Source organism: Coenobita brevimanus, chromosome 61, assembly GCF_032717465.1.
Source record: "Coenobita brevimanus isolate Jiangsu-jjx chromosome 61, ASM3271746v2, whole genome shotgun sequence".
In the NCBI taxonomy this organism is placed as follows: Eukaryota; Metazoa; Arthropoda; class Malacostraca; order Decapoda; family Coenobitidae; genus Coenobita; species Coenobita brevimanus.
Genome location: NC_137014.1, coordinates 21,803,994 through 21,813,448, shown reverse-complemented (window position 1 = coordinate 21,813,448; position 9,455 = coordinate 21,803,994). Strand labels below are relative to the sequence as shown.

Genomic DNA, 9,455 nt, shown 5'->3' with positions numbered 1-9,455 from the left:
GCCGTTTTCTATATAAGGTATATTCAGGTATTTATGCTGGGAAGGTATAGCAATGTTCAGTACACTTTTCTGAATACTTGTTACTTCACCATCTATCACAATTTGCTTGTCTTTCTCACTGTGAATGCATTATCTTACACTTACTTGAAGATAGGGACAACCTGACTTCATTATGTACAGTCCTAGCACTTACAAGAAGGTATTTACAACTTGCATTCACTGTATAGTCCTTACACTTACAAGAAAATATTTACAACTAAGACATATGAAAATAATTACAAAATGCCTTCACTATGTTCAGCACTGGGCAGAGTGAGGCAGAACGAGCGTGAGGGGGGGAGGGAGTGAGTGTATGGCCTTGACGGCCTGGGGGATGGTAGACGAAAAGTTACCATACATGCCTGCCAATTTTTACCCGCGAATCTTGAAAATTGTGGTCACAGTGATTTTTTTTATTTTAAACCATTTTAAAACGGCACTGGCACCTGGCGGGTTAAGCTATAGTTAATGAAACACAAGTGACGAAATCGTCCGAACCATCCCTACCACTTGTGATGGTTCAGAAAGAAGAGTGGATGGTTCGGCCATATGTATTACTTGGCATATTCTTAAAATTATGTGAGCTGGATTGGATAAAAACAAACATTTATTAATTCAAAAAAATTTCATTTTCCTAAAGTACGATAATGCTCTTCAGAATCCAAATGAACCACTTGATATTTGTAAAAAAAAAAAAAATAAAAAATAATACTGAAATAACCTTCACCAGATTTATTAACAACTGACTTAACCTCTTACTTTCTCCTTCAAAATTATAAATAATTAGCCTTTGCTCTCTCTCTCTCTCTCTCTGGAATATTGACATCACTTTTCATTTTCTAGGCCTTATTTCAGACTGACTAACTTAAGACTTTTAACGCATATTGTAGCCTGCAAAACTGAAATAGAAGTTGTATTACCCCTTCCTTCTTTTTACACTTTGAGGAATAGGTTAAATAAACAAAACTATAAATATACTGTATATTCCCTGATAACTATTAAAAATGGTGTGTCACTATGTGTTCAAATATAAATGATCAAAAGTAGCATTATCATATGATAAGGTCATGACTTGGTAGTAGTGGAGGGATAGTTCGGACTGTCCAAACCATCCCCCTCCTCAACTGTCCAAATCATCCCGAATTTATGTAATTTGTTGACGAGTACCCTCAAGTTTCACCTGAGAGAGTTTAACATTCGTTTTTCATAGCAAAATGTTCTACATGCAACACAGAATCACCCTGATAATGCACAGCTCGATGCTTGGCATATTCATAAGGGTAGAACTTACGATATACACTCAAATTATAACGTAGGGGATGCCAAAAAACAGAAAATCTGACCTGCATCAAAAACTGAAGCATTTCTAGCTTGGAGATTCTGTGTGGTCAAAGTAAACAAACTCTCCTACTTTCACGGAAAATCACACGGCCCTAGGTCCCATAGGCTTCTCAGGGAATGCACTGTCCGAACCATCCCACTGTCCGAACCATCACCGCCCTCTCCTACTGTATATAATGTAGTGTTTAGGTAGGGTGTTTATTGATTTTCAGTGGTTTTTCTGCATGTTTACCATTACTTTTCTTATGCCTGTGTGTGTTTTGATGTCTAAATAAGCCTGAATGACCGGAAAACACTACCAAATTAAGCATAGGTACTGTAGAAATAAGTCTGGTATAGGTTGGAGGTGGGTTTAGGTAGGGTCTGCGTGTGGTAGGGGAATAGTGTTCATTATCTGGATGTTGCTACTAACCGGACATGCCTTTGGCTCTATTATGTCCGGAAAATTGAGAGATTACATATATATATATATATATATATATATATATATATATATATATATATTCATTCATTCATTGCCAGATGCCATGTATCCCAAATGGGGTGGCCAAGGGCTTAGAGTTAACTGTTTTACAGGGAGGGGCACTAATCCTCCACCAACCCCACTTGACACGTAGGGATGCCAACAGCATCTGGTGTTCCCAGGCGGTCACCCATCCAGGTACTAACCAGACCCAACGTTGCTTAACTTCACTGATCGGACGGGAAGCGGTGTACTCAACGTGGTATGGCCGTTATATATATATATATGAGAGAATGGGAGTATGGATGGGGTATTTGTGCAGGAGTAGGTGAAAATGAGAGGGCAAAGGAAAGAGTATGTATAGTTGTGAGTAAGAGATGGAAGAAGAGCAAAAGACAGTATGGATCAATTGGGTTAACGATTGTGTGGGTAAAGTTGAAAGTTGGAATACAAATGTGGGCGATTGTGTGTGTGTATGCACCAACGCAAGATCGTGCTAGCAGAGTGAGAGAAGAGTTCTGGACAAATGTGGAAGTGTGCATGGAAAAGTTTGGAAGGAATGAGAGAGTGTTTTTGATCGGTGATATGAATGGTAAAGTAGGGAATGTGAAGGTGGATGGAATAGTTGGTGAGCGGGGTGTGCCTGCTGCGATAGATGAAAATGTCAGTGTGTTAATGGACATTTGTGCTGGGAGGGGGTTGGTGATAGCCAATACCCTCTTCAGGCATAAAATGATCCACAGGTATACATAGCGAGTGATGAGAAGGGTGGGTGGTGAACTGAATGAAAGGAAGGCAATGATTGATTATGTGTGTGTGGATAAAAGGATGAGAAGATGTGTAATGGATGCAAGAGCTTATAGAGTTTGGGGAAGTGGACTTTGTGACCACTACTTGGTGGTGGCCAGAATTAGGATCCAAGTAAGATGGAGGAATAGAAGAAGGGAAAGACGAGAGGAAGGAGTAGTTGCAAGGAGAGTGGAATGGTTACAAGAGGATGAGAAAAAGGAAGGGTATAAGAGAGAAGTGGAGGAACGATTGGGCAAATATGAACTGGAGCAGATGGGGGACGTGGAAGGTGTGTGCAGGATATTTATGGAAGAAATATGTGCGCATGTGATGTGGTGTGTGGGAGGAAGAGAAGACGGAGGGGTGTGCAAGAAACAGCGTGGTGGAATGAAGAGGTGAAACAGGCTGCGGCACAAAAGAAGAAAGAATACAATGAATGGATGAGAAATAGGGGCGTGGAAGAAGTTGAGAGGCGGAAGAGAGAGTTATATGTAGAAAGAAAGAGAGAGGTGAAAAGATTAGTAAGAGAGAGTAAGAAGAGAGTGGATGAGGAATTTGGAAGGAATTTGACTGTAAAGTGGAGGGACTGTAAGAAAATATTCTGGAAAGAGGTGAAGAGAGTAAGACAGGGTGGAAGTGAGGTTAGCAGGGGAGTGAAAGATAAAAATGGTAGTGGAGAAGGGAGAAAAATGAGCAGATGGAGAGAACACTTTAAGGAATTGTTGAACATACAGGATGGAAGAAATGCAAGTATAAGTGGCTGGGGAATGGCTGGGAGAAGGAGGGAGGTGAGAAGACAGGAAGAAATCAGTAGGATAGAAGTTGTGGAAGTAATGAAGATAGTTAAACTGGGGAAAGCCCCGGGAATTGATGGAGTGTGTGGTGAAATACTGAAGCATGAGGGAGAGATAGTAGTAGAATGGATGTGGAAGATGTGCAGATTGGCCTGGGAGGAAAGTAGAGTCCCGGGAATTGGAAGTCAGGTATAATTATTCCCTTGTACAAAGGAAAAGAGGAAAAAGAAGTGTGTGGTAATCATAGGGGCATTTGTCTTCTTAGTATAATAGGAAAAGTGTATGGTAAGATACTTATTGACAGAGTTAGAGAAAGAACAGAGGCATTAGTTGGAGAAGAACAGGGAGGCTTTAGGAAGGGAAGAGGTTGTGTAGATCAGATATTCATTCTTAGATCTTTAGTGGAAACGTTTCTAGAGAAGGGAAAGAAGTTGTATGTGGCTTTCATGGATTTGGAGAAAGCATATGACAGGGTGGATAGACAAGGATTGTGGAAAGTATTAAGAATATATGGAGTAGATGGAAAGTTGTTGAATGCTGTGAAGAATATGTATGATGGTGCTAAGGCTGCAGTGCGTGTGGATGGTGAACTGAGTGAATTTTTCTCTTTGGAGGTTGGGTTGAAACAGGGATGTGTCATGTCTCCATGGCTGGTCAATCTGTTCATGGATGAGGTAATAAAAGAGGTACAAGGTAGGGTAGTGGATGTTAGAGTGGCCCTGGTGAGAGAGGATAGTGTTTAGAAACTCCCTGTACTGTTGTTTGCAGATGATACTGTGTTGTTGAGTGAAGACGAAGAGGAGCTGCAAGGCTTGGTGGATGAGTTTGGGAGAGTGTGTATGAAACAGAATCTAAAGATGAATGTAGGGAAGAGTAAAATGATGGTCTTTGAGAGGGGTGAAGTCAGTGAATGTACAGCGAGATTAGATGGTGAAGAATTGGAAAATGTGAGTACGTTTAAGTACTTGGGTAGTGTGATGAGTAAGGATGGAGGTTTGGAGGGTGAAGTTCTTGAAAAGGTACAGCAGGGAAGAAAGGTGGCTGGTTCTTTGAAAGCTGTGATAAGAAACAGGGAAGTGAGCATGGAAGTGAAAAGGTTACTACATGACAGTATTGTGATACCAACGCTAATGTATGGAAGTGAAGCTTGGACGTTGTTGGAAGGACACAAGTCAAGAGTGAGAGCAGTGGAAATGAGTTATTTAAGAGAAGCCTGTGGAGTCACATGGAGAGACAGGCTGACGAATGAGGATATAAAGGAGCGTTGTGGTGTAGATGTGGATGTGATAGGAAGTGTTATGAGGAACACACTGAGGTGGTTTGGTCATGTGAAGAGGATGGAGGGTGAAAGACTGACGAAGAGAGTGTATGTGAGTGAGGTGGAGTGGGGAAGAGGGAGGGGGAGGCCGAGGATGAGATGGAGGGATGGGGTGGAGAGGTATATGAGAGAGGAGGGTGTGAGTTGGGAGCAGGGCAGTGAAATGGCGGGGGATAGGACGACGTGGAGTCGATTTGTCTGTGGCCACCCCAAACGGGATTGAGGCATCTGGCAATATATATATATATATATATATATATATATATATATATATATATATATATATATATATATATATATATATATATATATATATATATATATATATATATATATATATAATATTCATAGGGTATCAATTTTTGATGACATTATTTCCAAGTAATTTTAATAAGATTTATTGAAATTATTTATTTTTCTACCGGCAGTTCTTACTCACCATTATAAGGATTTCTCTTAGTATATGTTTCCTATCAGAATTTCCATTAAGTTTTGTAGTATTTACTTACCACTTACATTTTTCCTTACAAGTATATCCAGCTCAACTTTATAACATTTATTTAGATTTTATTTCTTCATACTACTATGTCCAACTTGTCTTTACATTGTTTGTTTACATCATACAATATTTTTTCCCAGAGGTATTTTAAGCTTCTAATAATAATATTTACTAATACTCTCTACCATTATTTAAATCTCATTTTAATAATAATTGTTTATGTTATATAATTTTTGTATTACTCTTTCTATGTCACTCTTAAAATTTTTTTCCAGCATTATAATCCAGCTCAACTCATTTCAGTTGCTTCCATATCCACCCTTAACCCGGCCCCAGTTTACCGGGCTTATGTTCCCCAGGTTCATCATTCCAACCTATGATTCCCGCAGGCGTTAGGCAGGTAAAGAAACTTTTATTCCCCGTCCCCAGCAGCTCAGAAGAAGATTAAGACGGTCGCTTTATGATAAAGAGGAAAACAAATGGGAAGAAAGAGGAGAGGAGAGGGACAGACGTGAAAGGAAAGGAGGAATGAAAGGGAGAGAAAAAATTACAGGTTGCGAAAGAGGTGAGGGGAATCATAGGAGATGGGAGGCAGTATGAGAAAAGAAGGAGAGAAGTGGGATAGAGAGGAGAGAAGAGAAGATAAAGTGAGAAGTGGAATGGAAGAGGAGATAAGATGGAAAGAACTAAAAGGGAATAAGAGAGGGAGAAGAGAGGGAAAAAGGAAAGAAGTGAGAAGTGGAATGGAAGAGGAAATGAAAGGGGAAGAAATAAAAGGGAATATGGGATGAGAGGAGAGGAAGAAAAAAAAAGGAGAAAAAGAAGTAGCATACAGGAGGAACAACGAAGGGAGAATAACAGGTGGTGGGGAGGGGAGAAACAAAGGAACAGAGAGGGAGTGAAATGATAAGGAAGAGGGAAAAGGTGAAGGCAACAGGTGGGATCGAAAAGGGGAGAACGGAGAAAAGGAAAACAAGTGGAAGGGAAACGGGAAAGAGGAGACAAAAATAAGGAATTTAGAAAAAAACATGTAGTTTACTGCCAGACCCTTTGGGGGCTTTTGGCCTAAAAAGGAATAAAAAGAGCCAAAAACGACACTCCGGAAGTCATATAATGATTTTCACATCGTATTGATAAAGATCTTACAGTGGACAATTTATGAAAATTCTCAACTCAAGAATTTTTGCGAATATGACTCAGATCCCCAGGAAATAGCGCTTAGCATCCAGTTAGACACAGGGAAGATTAGGGCAGCACCGTCTGGTCCAGTTCTCATCTGGATACAACAAGTGACCCACTCCCAGTCGCAGGCGACCAGAGATTATTGTGTTAGTGGGCTGGCCAGCGAAAAAAAAAAAATATATATTGGTATACTTGGTCATGCAGTCATGTTAGCAACGTGGGACCGAGTGCCCAGAGAAAAGACTCGGCAACATCTTACCTTCGTCGTCCCTCCAAACAAAATAAGGTATCATTGAAGGTTAACGTTATTTTAGGGCTAAATTGTTTAGGCATATGTTGGTTTAATGTCAAAAACGGCTTTTCCGATGATTTTATGGTTTGATTAGCCGAACTGTCATGTATTCTCGAGCGAAGAAGCTGCGTTGCCGAATCAATTGTCGCTTAACTCGCTCGTCCCTGCCAATATGACTGGATGACTAAGTGTCTATCTATCTATCTATATACCTAGGCTGCTTCCCCCAAGGAAAGGGAGGTAGCCGAGACAGGACGACACACTCCCCATTTACTCATCCATTCAAACACATTCATTCGCATCTTTGCCCCAAAGGGGAGAACGGACAGATGACTAAGTGTACCCAAAGAAAAAAAAAACACGCGGCCGGCTCCTGCCATTAACAAAGTCCGACAGTAAGGCTAGAGATAAGGATGTGCGGGGGGAAGAAGACTGTCTGATAAGAAAAGGGGAAAACAGCAGATAAGAGAAAGAAGGGCAGAGTAAAAGCAGTGACTGAAGAAAGGAGAGAAGAGGGGTAAGAAGAGCCATACAAGATGGGATATGAGAGGAATGGGATACAATTAATAGGAGAAAACTAAACTGGGAGGGGAGTAAAAGAAGTGTCATGAATAAGGAGAGGAAAAACAAATAACTAGGATGAGGAAGCAGAGGCGGATATGAACATCAGTCGCAAGGTAGAAGAAAGTGAGAGAAGAACCAGGCAGGAAGAAAGTGAAGAAAAGATGAACAGGACAGACATGACGTGGGAAAGTCAAAAAGAAGGAAAATGGAAAAATGGATAAGCAAAAGAGAAAATATGAGGGGAAATTGGAAAAAAAGAAAACAGGAAAAGATAACAAAAAGGAAATGGAGAGAGAGAGAGAGAGAGAGAGAGAGAGAGAGAGAGAGAGAGAGAGAGAGAGAGAGTAGATATAGGGCGACAGTAATCAGTTTTCCCTTAAGTTGCATTTTATTAGCAATAACCACTAAACACAAATGGGATTCAAACCCTCTGGGCTACATCCGTTTAGAGCGACTTATTCCACTATACCACCTGCTATCCATTTGTTATCTGGTTGCCTCACAACGTAGCAAAAGGTTTCTGAGTAACAGCAAACCACCAAATCAATTAGGAAAGAAACAGAATGTATGGACATTAAACTGTTTTAGTTCGGGGTCTTAGACTATTTAAATTAACCGACAGGTAGGGATAATATTACATAAGATATATAATTACATTCATTCATTCCTATGGCAATTTTCTTTACTGCTTGATTGTCCATCACAATTTCTCCTGCCAGTTTTTGCTTAAGGTACAGGTAGGTGTTGGTACTGGGGATTTTGAAGAAGAAGTAGAATATCCAGATATGTAATCTAACCTCACTTGTGGATGGGAAGATATGGTGGGATGATGATAATGATGATGATGATGATGATGATTCACTTTATCTTGACCTTGATTTTCGTCCTTCCACTACGCATCTCTTGTAGTTCCGTCACAAAATGTCATACTACTAGGACTGTATATCTATGCCATGGCATTCTTTTCGTGACTAGCATTATATTCTAGTGCAAATACCTTGTTGCAGTTCAACGGTAGAATAACACAGTACTTCGGTGCTAAATCCATTACATAGCCCTTCTTAATGAGTAGCCTCGTACTATGTTGTTAATCTCTTCTTACAGCTCTGCTTTTAAGATGGACAGATAGCAATTTTAGGCCAAGATAATAAGGACAATGTAGAGTGTCTCTTTGGCACACGAAATATGCCTCTTGGGAAAGTATTTTGGTGAGCTTAGGTCTTTTTTGGTGGTAGTTTTTGCATGTTACACTTTTTAGTTATTTTGTGTGCTGCTTATATATCTATCTATCTATCTATCTATCTAACTATATCTATATCTATCTATCTGTCTATCCATATGCATATAAATATATATATATATATATATATATATATATATATATATATATATATATATATATATATATATATATATATATATATATTTCTTCACTGACCTGAACTGAGTGAAAAACATACAAGAATAATATTAACAAACCATTTGCAATTATAGACTATTAAGGAAGGCGCATCAGCAAAGTCTCAGCGCCCACAAGACAATGCTTCTTAGACATAAAGTAGGTTCATATTAGTGTTATCTCTTATGATACATAGAGTTTCTATATACGTCAAAGACAGATCTATGGATGTGCCGTAAACAAAAATACATTCCTATGTAAGGGGTGCCAGAGAGCCAGCTAAACAGTGAAAAAAAATCTCTTGCATTCGAATTCTGTCTATCTATCTATCTATTGCCAGACGCCTTAATCCCGTAAGGGGTGGCCACAAACAAATCGCCTCCACGTCGCCCTGTCCCCAGCTATTTCACTGCCCTGCTCCCAACTCACACCCCCCTCTCTCATATACCTCTCCACTCCATCCTTCCCCCTCCCTCTCCCCCCTTCCACCTCACTCACATACACTCTCCTTGTCAGTCTCTCACTCTCCATTCTCTCCACATGGCCAAACCACCTCAGTGCGTTTCTCCTAACGCTTCCTATCACATCCACATCCACACCACAACGCTCCTTCACATCATCATTCGTCAGTCTGTCTCTCCAAGTGACCCCACAGGCTCTTCTCAAATAACTCATTTCCACTGCTCTCACTCTTGACTTCTGTCCCTCCAACAAGGTCCAAGCTTCACTTCCATAAGTTAGATATGGTATCACAATACTGTCATGTAGAAACTTT

General features: G+C 40.1%; 1 non-coding gene across 1 annotated transcript; it reads right to left on the bottom strand.

Moving 5' to 3' along the window:
• Positions 1–2,000: 2,000 nt before the first annotated feature.
• LOC145403893 (5S ribosomal RNA) lies at positions 2,001–2,119 on the bottom strand. Its single transcript, XR_013898085.1, has one exon. It is a non-coding gene; the product is annotated as a 5S ribosomal RNA (ribosomal RNA).
• Between the last annotated feature and the right edge of the window lie 7,336 nt (positions 2,120–9,455).